The 20,327-nt window shown below is 36.0% G+C and overlaps 1 long non-coding RNA gene across 1 annotated transcript; it reads left to right on the forward strand.

The window, feature by feature from the left end:
• Window positions 1-2,258: 2,258 nt before the first annotated feature.
• LOC132300695 (uncharacterized) lies at window positions 2,259-14,219 on the forward strand. The gene is made up of 2 exons (XR_009480533.1): window positions 2,259-2,823; window positions 10,082-14,219. It is a non-coding gene; the product is annotated as an uncharacterized LOC132300695 (long non-coding RNA).
• The last annotated feature ends 6,108 nt before the right edge of the window (window positions 14,220-20,327 follow it).

Here is a 20,327-nt window from a genome sequence, read left to right on the forward strand (position 1 = left end):
GCTCATCAAGTGTCTTCCTCCCTTCATTATCATCATTCTAGTGAGTCTTGCATGACATGTTTAAGTGTGTTACATACTACTTTCATTTGTCCCCATGGACATGTGCATTATAAGCATCATGAATAAATCAATGCCACATTTGTGAATCAAGGGAATAACCCTCATGGTAATCATTACAATCCCGGGTGGAGAAACCACCCCAATTTCTCTTAGAAAAATCAAGGGGAAGGTTCAAATCCTCCCCAAGGTAGTTTTCAAGGGAAGTATGTTCCACCTCATTTGCAAGGTCAAAATTCTTAAGGCTATCGTCCGCCTTATCAAGCTCCCAATGGGAATCAATTTTCAAATTCTCATTTTCCCAATCTAGGATGTGAAACGGGACGGGTGTCAACACTAGGTTGCACTGATTCACTCTCTTCATTAGAAACATCAACTTGATTATCAATCACCTTTCCACTTCTCAAAGTGGTCACCGCATTAACTTGCTCAAGTGAAGGATCTTCCATTGAGGAAGTTGTCTCTACTACGAATTGTTGCTTAGGTGGGGGATTAAGAGGCATTTTTCATTTTTCTCTCACATTCAATATGCTAGCTATTTACCTTACTTGGGTTTCTAGCTTGGAAATTAATTGTGAGTGAGAATGAACAATTGAGTGTTAGCCTCCAAGTACCTAAAACCAATAAAACTTTTTCCTCAAAAGCGGGACTTTTAGGATGACTTTGAGAATAAGATCCTCATTCACTTAGTACAAAGGACCCTATTGTTGAGAATTCTTTATCAAATGTTTTTGAAAAATCTTTTGAGCCAAAGGCTCCATTTTTGGATTCTTTGAAAGCATCCACATCTTTTGAAAAACAACAAAGCAAAGTGAATGAAATCATTGATGTGTTTCGGCAAGTTAAAATAAACCTTCCTCTCTTAGACGCCATTAGACAAATTCCGGCCTATGCCAAGTTATTAAAAGATTTATGCACTCTAAAGAGAAAGAACAAGAGCCAACCACCAAGGAAAGTTGTCCTTACCGAGCAAGTGAGCTATATTTTGTAACATAACACTCTACCCAAATTTAAAGCCCCTGGTTCACCCACTACATCTTGCATTATAGGTGACAATGTCATTAATCAGGCTCTTTTAGATTTAGGGGTGAGCGTGAATCTTTTTCCCTACTCGGTATATGTCCAATTGGGTTTGGGCGATTTAAAGCCAATGTCGGTAGTTTTGCAACTAGCTGACCGATCTATCAAAAAGTCCCGGGGTACAATTGAAGATGTTTCGATCAAAATTGATAAATTCTTCTTCCCGTTTGATTTCGTAGTCATTGACACGGAATCGGTTCCGAATCCAAAGAGCCAAGTGCCCGTTATCCTTGGCGGTTATTTCTTGGCTACCACCAATGCCAACATTAATTATAAGATAGGGATAATAAAGATTTCTTTTGGCCACATGAAAGTGAAGTTGAATATATTTAATCCAACCCCTAATTCAATGGACAAGCATGAAGAGATTTTTGCTGTGGAAAAAAGTTTTGTAAGCAAAGTTGACAAAAATAAGTTATCTCCTTCTATTGAAAAATCAAATGTTTTGCCTTTGAATCAATCTTCAAAAGATGTCGTTTTAAATTCCAATGTTGAAAGGGCATGGAAGCCCAAAAGTTTTTTTGATCAAAAGCCGTCAAGCATACTTAAATCAAATCCAACAATTTTCCTTTGGGAATGATTTGTTGGGTGGGATTTGAAGTTCAATTCACCCCGTTGAGAAGGGGATGTCTAATAAGATTTTTGATCCGGGCTAAAAGAATTCAACGTCTTGTTAGAGACATTAAACACTAATACTTCGTAGGGTTTTTCGACCCTATTCCTCCCTCATTTATTCTTTTGTTCTTTTCTACGTCGTCTAGATATGTTTTGAGTTGATCATTCAAGTATCGGGGCAATTTTAAGCATTTTTTTGCATTTTCAATGTCATCTTCGATCAATCGAAGACTCTTCTTTTATCGATCAAATTCTACAGATGCCCATTTTGCCTTGAAATTGCTCTCAGGATCTCATCATTTCGATCGATTGAAGTACTTTTCAATCGATCAAAGCTGTTAAACTCAGACTTTTCATCTTCCAGTTAATCAATCGAAACTGTTTCGATCGATTGAGAAATTTTTCGATCGATCGAACTTGTGTCAAATTCTTCCTTTTTTCCTTCGATGGATCGAAATAAGTGTTCAATCGATAGAAAAATTCTTTGATGGATCGAGATTATGTCTTTTCAAATTCTGAGAAAAGTACTCTGATCATTGGCCTTCCCAAACCCTAAATTTTTTATTATTATTTCTCTCATCCTTTTTCTTTTCTTTTTCTTTCTCTCCCTTCCTCTCTAACCCTCAGCCTCCCTCTATTTCTCTCTCCCCGAACCTCTTCTCTCTCAATCTCTTATAATCTCACAATCTCCCAACTCCCAACCTCTCACTCTCACTCCGGCGAGTATCAAACCCCAAGACCACCCCCCTTCGTCTCTTTCATTTTCGATGAAGCCCAAGGAGTTCCAAGCCTGCCGCCATTCTCCATTGATACCGGCGAACTCTTGGCCTTCGGCCGAGTTCATTCATCTCGAGCTCTCCAATCTCTCTATTCTCTTTATTATTTCGATCTCTGGTCGATTTAGGCCAAGGAGAGGCCGATTCAAACCGGCTGGATCTCTGCAACTTCCGGCGAGTTTCTGCAGATTCTGGTGAGTCCTAGGATTACCACTTCAGGCCACGGTTAGGCCGGAATTCTTGGTTTCATCCCAAAAATCTCTTTCTCCGTCTCCTCTTCTCATTTTCGAGTAGGGTATGTGAAAATTCATTCTTTTTGTTTTTTATTTTAATTTTTCTTTATTTTTAATTTTTTCAATTTTAGATTTATTTTCCTTTGAATATATGTTTGTATATATTTATGTGTTCAATCATGGAAACTGGACTTGAAAAATCAAAAAAAAAATGGAAAAAAAAAAAAAATATATGGATGGACTTGTGTACTGAAATGCACCTGTGATGATACTTTTGCACCGTGATATTAATTACTGTGATGTTGAAGCTGGGTACTTTGTGAATGGAGGATTGGGGCAACATTGAATGTTTGAAGTTTGTCTATTGCTGTGGAGTTTGGGCATTTTCACTTGAATGATATTTATGAATTTGTTTCATTTGGGCAGTGTGTATTAAATTCAAAGGAGGATAGGCTTACATATGGATTGTGTTGTGGGCTATGTCCCTTTTGATTTGATATGAATGAAGTATGGGATTTAAAATTTTATATGTTTAGATTTGATTTTGATTCCATAAATGTATGCTATTTTTGCCTTTGTTGAAAAATTTGGTGGCATGTATAATATTTAAGAGGAACTAATGTCAAATTTTTGCAAAAATAAACTTGGATTTTGGTTTTAAAATCTCTAAATGGCACTTGGTTATTTTTTTGGATTTAAATCGGAATTGAAAAAGAAGTTTAAAGTTGAAATTTTTGAGTTGAATTGAAAAATAAAACATTTTTCTTGGAAATTGTTTTGAGATTTTAGATTGTGAAGGGAATTTGGAATTAAATGTCATAAAATGGAAATGGTTGCTTTGTAATTGGAAATGGAAGCGGGATTGTAAAAATGGAATTGGTTTTAAAGAATTGAATTGAAATGGAAAATTTTAAAACTAGAATAATTTCTTGAAAATTTTGAAAATTGCAATGGCATATGAAGTTGAATATTGGGGAGCATGCCCCCGACTTGATTTCTTTTACTTAATGTGGAAATGCATGGATGTTTGTTTCTAAGTTGTTATAAATGCATGAAAGTATGACTTGAGTTTGAAACTTGTGCTTTTGAAACTTGAAAATGCAAAGTCAATGTAAAATGCATAAATGTGTTTCAAATGGAATCTCTTTGCAAGTTTTTGATCTTAATTGTTGATTGCTCATGATTAAGGTACATTGTTTTGGCAAAATGATTCTTGAATGTTTAAAATTACTTTGTGATCACACTTTTTGTTTTCGGAAATGTAAAAAGGATTTTTTGAACTTTGTTTCGAAAATGTGAAGTCGAGTTGCTTAATTCCTTCATTTGTTGAATATTCAATGTATGATTCTTGTTATGATGCTTATCTACAATGTATGTGAATGTTTTGGATCCCAAAGTTTTCAAAAATTCCAATTTTGACCCAAAGTGTTGAAAATTTTCAAAGTTGACCAAAATGCCCTTAAATGAGTTGAAACTTGTTCCGCTTGTTTTCTTTCCATCCAAATGCATGTGCTAAGTGCTATTAAACTTGTTTGTGCTCAGTTCTTGATTCTTGCCATGCTAGGGCATAAGTTTGATATCTTTTGACTCAACTTGTCATGATTTTGAACTTCCCTTGAATGAAGTGTTGATTTGCCCTTCTAAACCAAACTTTTTGAAGTCTAAGAGTCTAATGTTGCTAAATAAACTTGAAACTTGCCAAATGTGATCTTCTTTGAATAGTTGTGTGCATTTTGGAATAAATTGCAACTCGCTGCTTGTATATATACATTTTGCACACACTTTTGTCACATTGTTGGTTTTGAAAGTTTAGGTTCTTATTTTGAATAAATCCTTGCTGCATTGATCTTTGAATAAGTTTGGGGGAGGGAAATGAATGTTTAGAGTTCAAAATGCATATATGGGATGCCATTGTTGTTCTTTTGCCTTAGTACCCACTTGTGAACATAATTTGAATTTTAAAATGTCATTAGAACTAAGTTTGGGGGTGTGTTGTCTTGAATTTGGAAAGTTGCTCTTTAAAATGCCATTTGCTTGATTGTATACACTTGTGTCCCATTTTTGAAAAGCTAGTAAGGGCTTGAGACCGAGGTTCTTTGCCGGTCATGATTTTAATTCAAAAAAGGGTAAGTTTATTGTTATTCTTAGTCTTTGACCATTCTTTGCTTCATTTAAGCTTTAAAGGGGGGTCGCGAGCCATAAGTGATCAATTTTCTGCTTATATATTGCTTAGAGGGGGTCACGAGCCATGAGTGATCATAGGTTGTTGATTTTGTTGAAATGGAGTACGAGATATTTCTGTGATTGGAGTTTGATTTTGATATTTGTGCATCATTAAGATACATGCCATATAATTGTATACCATATTCAGGATTCATTTTTGAACTCGTGTGTCATAACATGCCTAGGATTGAAGTGTTTTGCAATCGTGCAATTCACTTAATCTTTATTTCATGATATACATGATTCTTGAATTCTAGGTAGACAGTTGCTATGATCATATTCTCTATATCATCCTGTTTGTTCTATTGGTCTTAAATGTTGAATATGTAGACATTCTTACTTAGGAATTGATATGATGTTATCCTAGGGTCTACTTGCCATGAAATTGCAAAGTCTTCTCGAATTTTAGGTTTATGAACGCACATTGCATCCTTTATGCACATCACATCCTATATTTGTCATTTTGATCCCATTTTCGCTTAAATGTTTCCAAAAGTGACTTTTCTGCTCTCTATTGTAATGACCCGATTATTTTCTTTCCTTTCCTTTTCTCAAATTTTTACGGATATTTTTTTTTTTTTTTTTTCATTGATCTTTTCCTTTCTGAGTTCGGTTTCTCGCCACTTAATGTCATCTTGAGTGCTCGGGGATGGTTTCCGAGACTCTTTTTCGTGGATTGACGACTTCCTTTGAGAACCGAGTCATTTTCACATTTTCACTTTTGTGACACTATTCACTTTTCGTCTTTTTCTCGTTTGTCACTTTGTTGGCACAATCTCACTTTTCATGTTCGGATTTGATTCCAGTTCTACATGCATCCACGATATTTAAATTTCATGCTATGTGTATTTTCACTTTTTGTAAAAAAACATGCTAAGTGTTTTTTTTCTGTAAAGGGTATAGATGCATAACCTTTTAGTAATATTCTAAACTTTTGGAATTTTTGTGTAATTACTGTAAAGTAATTATTTTTCGTCTTAGGGACCATTTTGTAATTCAATTTGGAAGATATTTTCAAAAATGACCTTTTTGCAATTTCTGAAAAAGTGTGACAAGTGTCATACTCTCATTGGTCCACTTGTTGACATTTGTGTGGAAACACTTTGAGGCCTTGGATGAGGACATATGGAGGGTGGAGATTTAATCACTTGTTGACCTAGGATAGGTACACTTGTTGGCTTAGATGGTTGACAAGTGTAGGCTTGGGATTAAGCCTACAATGGATGCTTGGATGAGTGACAAGTGTACGTTCCAAATTAAGTCTTACAATTAATTTTTGGGCCACTTTGGGATTATGGTTTTAAAAAAGGGTTTTTGTGCAATTGACCATAGATGTGTGTGTTGACCATGGTGTAGGATCACCTAGTGAGTGGAGGATTTCTAATTTCTCCACTCACACTTTTTCACATTATGTCATTAGCTTCCTTACCATAAACCCTAGCCTCCATGGATGGAGCTTAAAGCCTTAAGCTTTGACCTTGATTTTTGAGAGCCTTCTATTGATTTCCAAGCTTAATCTTGGGAATACTTTTTGTTTCCCTCATCCTTCTCTTCATAACCCTTGAAAAGTTTGTCATCTTGTGTTGATTTGCCTTGAATTCTAGAGAGACACTTCTCTAGTGAGGTAGGGGGTGTTATAATTTATTTTCTAAGTTGTTTTACTTGCTCTTGTATGAAATATAAGTTGTATGCATGACTTTTGTTAATTTGAGAAATTAGAGATTTATCATAACTTGCATATAACTCATTTTAGACTTGGTAAATGGTATGGCCATGAGTTGATCTTTGTTATATATTAAATTGGTAAGATTTAAATGAGTTTTCAAATTTAGAGATTTAATAAATTTAATTTGATTTAAATTCTAATTAATTGTATTTTATTTGTATTCCATTTTAGGCTTGATATATGATATGACTATGACTTAGTGTTTGCTATATATTAATTTGAGATCATCTGAACAACTTTTGAAATCTAGAGATTTAATTGATTTAAATTAATTAAATTCTATTTGATGATATCTTGTTCATCTTGCACTTTTGATTTGATATATGTAAAGACCATGATATGTTGCTTAACATATATTAATTTGAGATTATTTGAAATTGATTTGAAATCTAGAGAATTTAATCATCTTGTTTAATTAAATTCTATTTAATGACTCTATAGATTTATTTGTGTTTTAGAAGTTGTTTTTATATTCAAATCATGGATTTGGACTTGTTGTGTATTCATTTGGTTTTGTGTTGAGCATTTGATAACATTGTTGTTATATTTATATTCATAAGAATATGTTTTCTTTATGGGATATATTGTTGCCTTGTGTAATGAATTGCACACTTTGTAATTGACATTATGTATGCCATTTTAAAATTGAAACTCTAAAGCATGGATTGTGTGGTTTCAACCTACTTGTGCATGGAAGGTATTTTCATGCATTATATAAATTATGTATAAGTTGTGAACTTATTTGGTTTATTTTGAAGTCTTGGGACATTATTGTTACAAGTGACATGGATAGAGTTTGGTTCTAGTGCGGGAGGTATGAGTTCTCCCCAATTGAGATAGTGCGCACTTAGGGTGGTCTTCCCTGCGGGTTAATGCCCGGAATAATCGTTGAGGTCTCGGCAGAATTCCGAGCTTAGATGTCCAAGTCTTCCACTATTTGATTTCGCATTCAATTCCAAGTTGATAATCATGTTTAATTGTGACTTGTGGTTTTGGTTATTGGCGATTTTGATGTTGTTAAGTACATCTGAGCTTTATGATTTCAATGAATCATGGTAAATTTTGATGTTGTTAAGTACATCTATGCTAAATTGTTATATTTAGTTGTTTTTGCATTTTAGATTTCAAGTTGATAACTTTGAGAATCTATGTCTTGATGCATTGTATTAGAAGTTCTAATTATGCTAAATGGTTATATTTAGTTGTTCTCGTACCTTAGATTTCAAGTTGATAAATTTGGGAACCTTCATCTTGTTGCTTGTATAGCATGCTCTTATGTCGTTTGGAATTGCACGAAGGATGTGATATATGTTAGAAATGTTCTGAGGTAGCTTAGGATGCTCCCTGAGTTTAACCTTTGACATAGACGTTAGGTGGCATGACCCTTTTGAATTGTTTCAAGTCAATGTAAAAATTTCTAAAGAAATCGAGTCATGCATGCTCATTTTCTACGAGTAAACTTGTTTACTCACCCCGAAGTTACTGGGGGGCTGTTTTAGGTACGAAGATTTGGTTCATGATGTTCATTATTGCTTGAATGATTGTAGACTTGAAGGTTTTTAATTTTTGTACAGGTTGGCTTGGAATGCCACTTGTAGCCTTATATTACAAAATGTGTATATTTGATTCCATGTATGGAATGTGTACATGAGTACACTCTTTACAATGTATTTGACATGTAGGAGTTGAGGCCAGAGGTCAAAGACAAGTAATTTGTATCCTATGTAAATTTTTGACTTCATGGAATATTTTGAATATATTGAAAAATGTTGAGTTATTGCTTCACCATGTTTGCATCGGGTGTGGGAATTCCATATTGATTCTTTCGTAGGATCCCATTAGTCATGTATGAAGTGTAGCCAAAGGCCAAATGGTAATTTGAAACCATTTTATGATTTTGGTTTTCATTTTTTTTTATTTCAAGTTCATTTTTGCCTTTTTGGCCGTCGGGGGGTCGGTTTTGACTCGGCCATTTCCGGGAGCCGCGGATCATTCACGCGCATTCAAAAATACTATTTACGTTTGCGTACATGATTGTTTTCATGAAAAACCCTTTCGTTTGTGTTTTGAGCCTCCTATGGACTCATTTCACCCATTTGTTAAAAAATCTGACCTTAAGGGCATTTTGGGGATTTCTTTTGGGAAATAAATTCTGTTCTCAACTTTGTCACATATAAAATGTGATTTTAGGGGGAATTTTTTTTTCGTGTTTTTCCGAAAAATGTTATCTTGACCTCATAAACCGCGCTCCAAGTTCAATTTGCTGCTAAAAACACTGTTTCTGCATTTTTGGAGGTTCCAGCCCATGCCACTGCCGCATTTGGCGGGCTGCTGCAGCTTTTGGGCGGGTGCCCGCTGGTTTCTGCCGCAATTGGTGGGCCCCTGCAACTTTTGGGCAGGCGCCCGCGAGTACTGTTCATGCTCCAGACACTTTTCTTCAACGGGCCATATCTCACTTGTTTTAACTCCGAATTGGTCCGTTCTTGAGTCTAAATAGACCGCGTCGGAATAAGCTTTCCAATGGTACCAATTAGAGCTTCAGATTCCATTTGTAACTCAAGTTATTCATGTTTTAATAAGGTAGTGTCAGAATTTGGTTCTAACCGGAATAGGGTTTTCCTTCATTCGACTTCGGAACTTGATATCTTTTCCATCCGAATTCCGAATCAAGTGATTCTTGAGTCTAACTTCATTCATTTTTTATTTTATTTCCAATGGTATAAATTTTAGTTTCAGATTCTTCTCATAGCTTGAGATATCCTTATTTTAGTGGGAGGGTGCCAGTTTTGGTTTGAATCGAGATAGGGTTCATTTGGGATTTCACTTCTCTTCATGTGAAGTTACCAAATGATGTTTTTGGATGTTTTGATCTCACTTGACTTGTTGGAAGTCAAATTCCTTCCTCTTAGGGTAAAATGACCATTTTACCATTGGTCTTTCTTTTGGTAGGGTTTTGATACCCTTGTCTTCGTTTTGCTTTCGCTGAGTCTCAAATTTCCTCGAAGGGCCATTCTTGTGTCCTAGGGATAACGTACATCTCTATAGACTTATTTTTGTTTTGCTTCCGCATTTTGGATCCGCTTTGGGTCATCACAAGACACACTAGGTTGAAAAATCCAAGGTCGTCACATCTATGCTATCATTGTATTGTTTTACGTATCTGAGACTGCTTATTGTGCCATAATTTATTCTTATCTTGTTGAAGCATGTTGAATGATATTCTTGAAGCTATCTTGATTACTTCTTGCACAAGCATGTTCTTATATGTCTATTTTCTATTTCTACTTGACTCAGGCATGCTTTATGTTTTCTTATTAGATGCTTACCTCATTTTATACCCGTGTATAGAATTATACTTGTTGCTTTTGCAGATGTAGCGTAAGTAAAAGACTCTTGCCTGAAATAGAATAACCATAGCTACACAGTCTTCTGCATCTCCAGCGGAGGAATCATCTTCATCGTCTGAGGCTACTGCGTCTAAATCTGCATCTTTAGAGCTATCTTTCATGGAGGCCCAGGGCCCTATTATCAAGGCAGTGCCTACTCTCTATTTCTTTGGTAGGAAATTGGAGCTGGAATTCAGATTTGACAGAGAGCTATTTGTCGGGTTAGAGCAGACAACGTGGTCGTTTGCAAAGCTCACCTGTAGGGGCATAGATGCTATCATGACTCCGGCAGACACTATAGTTTATCCTCGGTTGGTTGCTCTATTTTTCCAGCACCTCCGGATGGATGAGGATGATTGCCAGCTGATGAACACGACTATAAATGGTCAGGATATTGATATTTCTATCCCTGCCATTGCTGCCGCCTGCACATGTCCCCATCTCTCACCAATGGTCGCTGACTCTAAGGATCCACTTTACCCGATCAGTCCAGCTTACCTTACTGAGATGATTATGGTTGCTACACTCTCTCCACAGGCTGCCTACTAAGGCAATATATTTGCAGACTGGGTTAATATTGATCCGCGCTACTGGTTCTTAGATTCTATGCTACATCTTAATGCCTTTCCTTCAAGCCATGGTACACAAAGGTGGGAGGGGATTCTGAAGGCCCTATACAGTTTGAGTCAAGGCTACTGGATATCTATTCCTGCTCTCATCTAGGAAATTATCCACAAGTACTCGGACAATCTGATCTTTAAGTACAATTCCAGAACTGATGCTTGGCCTTTACCATTTGGCCATCTTATCACACAGATATTGAACGAATGACCAGGGTTATTCCTTTGACCCAACTGAGATTGCAAAGCCTGCAGAGTAGAGAGAGAAGAGGGTGTATGATAAAAAATAGTGGACCAAGACCTATAATGCTTGCTTGAAGAATAGGAAGAATAGAGAGCAGAAAAGGCAGCGAGCTCAGCAGAGAATAGAGGAGGAGGCAGACGAGGGATCTCAGGGATCACCTTTTTCCTTCTGACCTAGATAGAGGTAACATACTACTACTTCCACGTCCACATCACAGCCAGGTCCACTTCTTCCTCCCCATCCATCTCAGCAGGCCGACCCCTCATATGTCCCTTCTACAGAGCAGATGCCCTAGGTCGACACTCGCTCCCGTCATGCCAATTCAGATTCCAGCCACAAAGCTGACCTAACTCAATTACATTCAGATTTTACTTCTTTCAGAGCTGACATGATGGGATAACACGATGATTTAGCGAGGCGGCATGATGACTTAGCTAGGCGATCTGACGATCTGGCGAGAGGTGTAGCGGATGCGAGGAAAGACATTTCAGATTTGCGGACAGACATTCAGACGTCTCTCAGTCGACATAGCCGGGAGATGTCAGATATGCTCCAGATCATTGCAGACATGCTTGCGCCAGATGCTTCCCCATGATTCCACCTTTCTCTCTCTATTACTTACTCCATGATCTGATACATTTTGATACATTGATATTTCTGGGATATTTTGCACTGTTTTGATGCTTTGCACTTATTTTAAATATTATTTTGCACTACATTAGATACATTGATTTTGGATATTGGTTTTGGATTTATTTAAATACATGGGTTTTTGGGATTTATGACATTATTGATTTCGGTTTTGGATATTCTGAGCTTTATATTGTTATATGCCATGGATTTATGCCCAGTTTTTCGTTCCATCTCTCATTGATATCATTGATGCATATGCTTTGACAGTTGCTAGTGTGACCATTTTCAGACAGGTTTTTGAAATCTAAGTTTGGGAATGCGCTTTCCAATGTTAAGCTTCCATTGCCGGGTCATATTTGTGACACCCTTATGGTATACTATTTCCATTATTTGTTGCCATTTTTGTACATTGAGGACAATGCACAAATTAATTTTGGGGGTGTGTTAACATTTTTTAACATGTCGCACTTATTTTCTATGCATGTGGTATAATTTGAGAGTTTTAGCTATGATTTTGATCTTTTGAGGGTTATGATACTTAGAATTAAAATTTTATTGACTTGAGAGTCTAATACTCCTTGTATGCATTGTGAATGCCATCTAGTAGTAAATTTTTCGAAAGATTGATATCTTACTGGCATTTGTGGTCTACATCATCTTGATCTTGTGATTGTTTTGAGATTTACGATAGGATTTTACACTAGCATAGGCACACACTAGCACTTATTTGTGGGGTACATGCTTTGTTGATTATTAATTTGGTTATATCCCAATTGAGCTAGTAGTGCTTTGGAAGCTTTCATTCTTGATAAAGGTGGACAACAAACCCTTTTCACTAAGTAGCCAGGATTCTAGCCTCATCAAGTATTGAATTTCTCGCGTCAAAAGGTGGAGGGCCCAAACTCTAGGTTAAAAAAAAAAAAAAAAAAAAAAAAAAAAAAAGAAGAAAAAAAAAGAAAAAAAAAAGTGAGGATTTCTTACCAAAGGTGAGGAGTAAGAAATGATTAGATGATGATTGTTTTGATTTGTAACCTAGTTGATTTGAGCTTGTAAGTTCTTAGGGGTGTCTCTACACCTAATGCCCTAAAGCGGTCTGGTTTGGGAGTCATTGATCTAACGCTCGCTTCATGAATTTTCTGGAAAGCTTAAGAGATCACTACATTGCACCATGCTTCTATCTTTGATCATTAAAAAATAAATAAATAAAAAAAAAATCGAGTGGAAAGAATAACTGCACCTAGTTGAATGAAACTTTAATAAAAAGTTCACTCTTTGTCTTGATGATTGGTACTAGATTTGTGTGCTAGCTTGACGCCAGTTGTGACCATTTCATTAGTTGGTTAAGATAACAACATATTTGATACCGGTTCACTTAAAAAGGATTTTAGAGTTGTTTTGATTTACATAATCATTCTCTTGATGTGTGGAGGACCATATTTGCTTGCATATTGTCAAAATTTTAGAGAGTTGCTTAGAGATGGTGGAAAAATTAGATACTTGAGGTAGTTTTCTCCCAATGCTTGTTTTATATATTAGTGCCTCTTTAGTGAGAAAAAGTTTAATGTTTGTGGGTATCATTTCAGGAAACCCTCACAGGACTTCACTCGTCCACTAGGGGTAACCTAGGGGTTTAAAAGGCTTGTTGCATACGCTAAATACAATCGTGTTCCCTACGAAAGTGGCGTTATCCTTTCATTGCTTTCTAGTTTATAGTTATATAGTTGTTTATTTCTATCTTTTCTTTGTAGTTCATTGCTAGGGACTAGCAATATCTAAATTTGGAGATGTGATAAGTGCTCAAATGTGATGCATTTTAGCACCTAAGTTAGGGTGTTTTAGTCCATTCATCTATCTAACTTTCTCGTTGTAGTTCTAATTTGTGTTTTTGTCTATTTCAGGTTAATAAGGTTCAAACATGCTAAAAAGAGCCTATTAACTTATTTTTGGAGTTAAGGAGAAAATCTAAAAAAAGTCAGAAAAACTGCACTGGATGGTCTTCGATCGATCAAAGGATGTCCTGATCGATCGAAGATCTCTTGGATCGATCGAAATGAAGGCGGTGCCAGTTCAGTGGATAAGGTCTCCAGTTGTCAAAAATATCTTTGCCACGTCATCTTTGATCGATCGAAGTAAGCTTCGATCCATTGACGCCAACTTTGATCGATCAAAGCCCTTGTTAGCAGTGAGCTGTTTAATTCTCAAGCGCGCCTGAACTCCACCAACTTTTGTAACTGCGATATTGTACCAATCAAAGGCCTATTTTTGACTTGTTGCCTACTCCAAGAGGCTTGTATTTAATTAAAATTGAACCAATTGTATAGGGTTCCAAGATTTTTGTTACATTAGTCATTCCAACTTTTGTTATAGCTTTTAGATAATATTCTCTCTCTAGATTAGGGTTTTTGGAGCAAAGCAAAGAGAAAGAAGATGATGCCAACATTGAAGAAAGCCTTTGAGGGTTGGATGACAATAACTATGAGTGGCTAGATCCTTCTCTTGGGGTTAGAGATAGCCTCTAGGCTTGCTTCTTAAACCTAGTATTTTGTGATTTTTGGGGATTTATGTTGTAAATAATGTTTTGACCATGATTATATATAAATCTTGAGTTCTACATGATTTGTATGAATTAATTTTTTCAATTGATCTTTTATTTTTATTCATATGTCTATGTATGTTAGAATGAATGGTTATGTGCTTACACTAGATTTTATGAGTTTAATGCATGTCTATGTGTGCTGGAATTGTAAATCTAGTGATGGTCAAGGTATGGTGCTTAATTGATTACTCTTGTGGTTTGTTTGATGGATTATGTTTATTTCTTGATGAATTGTGCTACCTCCTTAGATTAATTAGTTTAATTTTCTTGTCATTGGTATAGTTGTAGTATAGTTGCTTTAAATTCCTAGATAGGTGGACAATCTATTTTTGTTGTTTGATGATCCATACTTATGAGTGCAAGTAGTACATTTCTCTAGATTTTTGTGTGTGTATTAATTGTGGGTTTATTGAATGGTTAATGACTTAATTTGATAGGTTGTGCTATTCACTAGATTGATTAGACAATTTATGCTTAATTTGCCATCCATGCTTAGTATTTCAATTAATGGCACACACACACTTGTTTTATAATATGAAATCCCTCTAAATTGACAAATGTTAAATGTTTAGTGAAGTAAAGCCTAGTGGTGAACTCTATGCCCTAAGATTTCTCTCTCATTCTCTATACTTTAATCTTTAGATTGCTCTTAATTTGCATGTTTTTAATTGAACCATTAGCTTAATTCAACCAACCAAACCTCTCTTTAATCATTCGACTTACTAACTCGAATTCAATTCCGTAGTACCTTGCAAATCCTTTGGGATGATCCTTACTCACTATTGCTACGTTAGTAGTAGTAGTAGTGGTTTTTATAAATTTAAATTTAACCAAAAAGGCTTTCCTTGAATCACTCACTCACACATTTTGGCATGAGCAAGCGACACTCGTTCATGTAGTTAGTTTTGAGGAGACAGTAAGATGTTTAGCATGGCATTGCTGCATAGGGAGTGTTGAACGTGAGGTATACTCTCGCACTATGTTTGTATCATCTTAGGGATGCTTAAGAGGTGATCGTTGGATGGTAGCCTTTTAATTTAGTGGGATGAGAGGTTCAAGTTATCATTTAGGATGAGTTGTAATAGAGGTGTTATGGCTTACTCTTGATCTCTGTAGAAGGATTGCTGGTAGATTAAACAACACTTCTCAAATGCTTTGACCTTTCAAAGTGTGATCATTTCACTTCTGTTCTTTAAGATCTGAATTTGATATAGAATAAGTAGATCTACTTTTTTTGATCATCGTAGATGCAATATTCAATGAACTTTGATCACGATCAGAATTTGAACAACACTTTAAACTCACTCTTATGTTTATGTGTGTGTTCTAGAAAGAAAGACAGAAAAATCAACTTTGATTTTCTACAAAAATATCTCTCTAATAGGCTTTTAAGAAATCTGAAGTTGTAGTGCTAAAGCCGTATCAACCTAGATGAATATCAAGGTTTATATAGAATATTCAAAGACCTAGACATGCATAAGAAAAAGGTAATTTTCGTGCATAGGAATTTTGGTAGTAGTCTAAACCAAGTAGGAAGAAGAAACAGAACAAGAAACTAAGTTTACCAAATTCTGCTGAAGACCTTAAACGGTTCAAGAATGGTTGAACCAGTTCAAGATAACCAGTTAAAAATCGAAGGAAATTGAATGATTCTTGAACTGGTTCCAAGTTCCAAAGAGCTTGAACTGGTTCTGGCCATTCTTGAACAATGAAGGCCTGACACTTAGAAAAATATTGTGTTGGTAAGTTTGAAAATATACCAAGTATAAAAAGTGTCCTAACTTTCTAAGATCTCTTCCTAAAGTGTTGTTCATTCCTTTTTTGATGATCTTAGTATATCAATCTTGAATAACTTTCCAATTCCACAGCGGATCTCGATCTTGATATGGTAACTTGCAATTACAACTCGATCGGACTTGTTTTGACATCAAAATTTGCCAATTACAAAAAAATATATATCTTACATACTTCACTAAGTGGGTAGAAGCAGAGGCGTACGTAAGAGTAACCAATGTATAAGTCCAAAAGTTCATCTGGAACAACCTGATATGTAGATTCACAATCTTATGCTCAATTATCATGGTCAATGAAAAAAAATTGGACAATCAGCACACCAAATAGTTCTTCGATAAGTACGAGATCTACTAAAAGTTGTTGTGAGTGTACCATCCCCAGGGAAATGGGCAAGTGGAAATAATTAACAGGATAATTTTCGCCTGTATCAAGAAGCTGCTCGAGGAGAAGAAGGGCAAATTGCTGGACGAACTACCTAACATCCTTTGTGTATACCGTACCACCCCGAGACGTCCCACAGGAACCGAAGCGGTAATACCCACTGAAGTGATCGGCCTAACCATTCGAAACTTGGCATGGGGGCAGGAAACGAATAAATAGTTGTTAAAGCACAATTTGGATCTCTTAGAAGAAAAAAGAGAAGCAGCAACAATTAGGTTAGCCACTTATCAACAGAAATTGATGAATAACTATAACAAAAAAGTCAGACAAGAAGCTTCAATCCAGGTGATCTCATACTAGTGAAGGCAGATGGGCACATGCAGAAATTGGAGCTAAACTGGAAAAGGGCCATTTCAAGTTTCAAATGTAATTGGAAAGGGGCTTACAGGCTCCAATTCCCGAATGGAGCCGAAATAGACAAACCCTGTAATGCAATGCATTTCCAAAGGTACTATCAATAAGACGATGTCATTTGTACCTTTTACGGCCATATGGTCCCTCTCAATAAAGAAGGTATTTTTCTTTTAAGTCAAGTTATGTCCCACGTGAAATAAAAAAATAAATTATTTTATGTTAATTAAGTATGGCCCATTGATTATAAAATTGCCAAGGAGAGCCCACTGATAATGGTAGGCTGTTATCAGTTGACACTCCTTGCAATCCCTTTTTAGCTCAAATATGGAAACAAGGCCCAGACCCAAAAAAAAAAAAAATTGGCCAAGTCCAAAAAAAACTGAACGGTTCCAAGTGCCAATCGCAGCAAAAGGGTAAGGTCCGAAGAGCCGAACGCCAAGTCAAATCTTTACAAAATTTGCCTAAGTCCAAAAAGCCAAACAACTCCAACTGTTGATCGCAACAAAAGGTGAAGACCCGAAGAATCGAATGTCATATCACATCTTTGCAAAAGTTTGGCTAAGTCTAAAAAAGCTGAACGGCCCCAAGCGCCAATCGCAACAAAAGGAAAGGCCCGAAGAACCGAACACCATATCAAATCTTTGCAAAAAATTTCACGAAGTCAAAAAAAGCCGAATGGCACCTGTTGACCTTAAGGACTCCATCCAAGGTTAATCTAGAGGTTTTGATGATAATAAGCCATTAATGGTGTTCAAGGACTAATGTTTACATTGAGTGTTATATATATTATTCACATTCAAAGAATGACCTCAATGAAGCTATAAAGATCATTCCAAGTATTCCATTATTTAAGATCACATCAAGGAAAACAATGGATACAAAGAAGACATTAAGTTGCAAAGAACTAAATGCAAAGTCCATCCAAAGATAGCTTGGACTATAATGAGCAAGAAAGCAATTCAAATAAAGGAAGAAAACAAGACTACCTCAAAGCCCAAGGACAAAGCTTGAAGAAAAGGGTAGATAGAATGGTGAATGTTTATGATTCAATTTCAAATTATTCATGAATCCATTTGAAGCTCATCTCTATACGATCATGCATATCATATCATCATTTATATGTTCCTATATTTATTGGCAATAGACTATGCACTTCATTCATATATAATTGACATGGAATCTTTTCTAAATAATGAGTTAGTTCAAGCTTGCATAAGTTTTAAAAGAACTCATCACTTGTGCTAAAAATGCTAAGACCATGCACATCAATCACATGATTCATATTGGCCAACAATTAAGTCATATGAAGCCTTCATTACCATGAGCTGGTAACGGACATTAGGACCCTAGAATGTGCGTCATAAAAAACTGTATTTTTGGCTATGTGTGAAAAATGGAATTTTGAAATAATGATTATTTCAAAATAATTTTTCCCGGTAATAAATTCTTATACTTCAAATAGCCTAAACTGATTTTATTAGAATTATGACCAAGTCTACATTGGTTTACATAATGATTCATTTTTACCAAAACTGTCGGAAATCCAAATTTGTACTAAAACTGAATTTCTACATTTTGATTTAGTTGGATTTTAATTTTCTTATATTTTTTATTGAATCCAAATGGGGGGTACTTCCTTATTTACCTTGTAGAGTTAAAGTAAATGGACATATAAATACTGTAAAGATATTTACTTAAATATTGCAGATGTCCTGTAGAAAAACTGTGTAATCTGTTGACTTAGAACAAATTTCTGAAGTAGCAGTTTTTCTGAAACAGTTCATTTCGGCAGACTGAATTGAATAGGTAATTGATATCGGGCGATCGGTATCTCATGGATTTTGGGCAGTAACCATACTAAGTTGAAACTCACAACCGGCAGACCGAAATATTATTTTGGTTGACTGAAATATTATTTTGGTTAACCGAAATAGGGCATTGGACAGACCTTAAGTTGTTTCGGTCAACCAATGTAAGTCCTGATCTGATTTAAACAGCTACTTTGCCTTGAACCCCTTGCACAACAGCTATATTTTTGAATAGCTGCATCAGAACTCTATAAATAGAGCTGGGGACTTCGGGATTTTGTGTTGTTACCATAAAGAAACATCATATAGCTGTTGTGCAAGGGGTTCAAGGCAATATTTGTGAGCTAATATTTGCATATCAAAAATATATACTTCCCAATCCACTAGTACACCTTCTTACGGGATTTTGATTTGCCTTGACTAATATATACTTTAGTTGTGAGCTAATATTTGCATATCAGTCTTTAAGAGATATATTTGTATGCAACAAATCTGATCTTCAAATTTGTAAGAGGTAGTGTGGCCCACGGAAGAAGAAGCAAGCTAGCTTCAATTTGTAAGGGTTGGTGTGATGAAGGTTGTTCTCTTAGCAAGGTGAAGCAAGGAGTTACTTCATGTAAGAGTTTGTTCTCTACCCGTAAGAAGGTGTACTAGTGGATTGGGAAGTCTCAAGAGGGGTCTGGAGCCGAGGAGTAGGAGTTTCCAAACCTCGCTAGAATCGCCGTGTGAATGTTTGCAATTTCTCTTCCTTTATCTCTTTTACTATTGTGCAATTAATTGCTTATGTCTATATCTTGATTATTGCATAATTATTATAAGGTGCTTAATAGAATTTGTAAAATAATTAAAATTGAAAATTAGCCATTGTTTGCCATAGACTCTATTCACCCTTCTCTAGAGTCAATATTTGGGTAACAATACTAAGTGTCGATCACAATAAAAGGTGAAAGCCCAAAGAGCCGAATGCCAAATCAAATCTCTGCAAAATTTGGCTAAGTACAAAAAAGCCAAATGACCCAAGTGTCGATCGCAATAAAAAACAAAGGCCTGAAGAGCCAAACGCTATATTAAATCTTTGTAAAAAATTTGGCTAAGTCCAAAAAGCTGAACGACCCGAAGTGCTGATCGCAACAAAAGGCGAAGGCTCGAATGCCAAATCAAATCTCTGCAAAATTTGGCTAAGTCCAAAAAAGCCGAACGACCCCAAGTGCCTATTACAACAAAAGGTGAAGGCCCGAAGACTATATCAAATCTTTACAAAAAATTTTGGCCAAGTCCAAAAAACCGAACGGCCTTAAGTGCCGATCGCAACAAAATACGAAGGCCCGAAGAACTAATCGCAAAAAGAAAACAAAAAGGGGCGTGGCATTTTAAGTTCACCCTTCCAAAAATACGCAATAAGTTCAATCTTAAGTGACAGAACCAGGAAGGTAAACACCACGCAATAAGGAGCTGAACATAACAAGGGAAGTCCATTTAAAAAAATAATAATAAAAAAATTTCCATTACAAAAAAGGCACGATCACCCAGAATAGGAGCACCCCCCTTCTTGGTGAAATTCTCGAGAAAGGCATCAACTAGCTGCATTCTAGCAGAACCAGAAGGAGGGAGGCATGCAACAATAGCAAGGACATGATCACCTAAGGAGCTTGATGGGTACTGGAGTGGGGGCAAAACCTTAAAGATCATTTCGCCCTTCAGCAAAACAACAAGTTCTTCCTTTTCTTCCCGAGGAAGTTAA

The sequence above is a fragment of the Cornus florida genome, unplaced genomic scaffold (genome assembly GCF_030987335.1).
Source record: "Cornus florida cultivar Cherokee Brave unplaced genomic scaffold, ASM3098733v1 CherokeeBrave_3.0.0_Hap2_Chr03, whole genome shotgun sequence".
Classification (NCBI taxonomy): Eukaryota; Viridiplantae; Streptophyta; class Magnoliopsida; order Cornales; family Cornaceae; genus Cornus; species Cornus florida.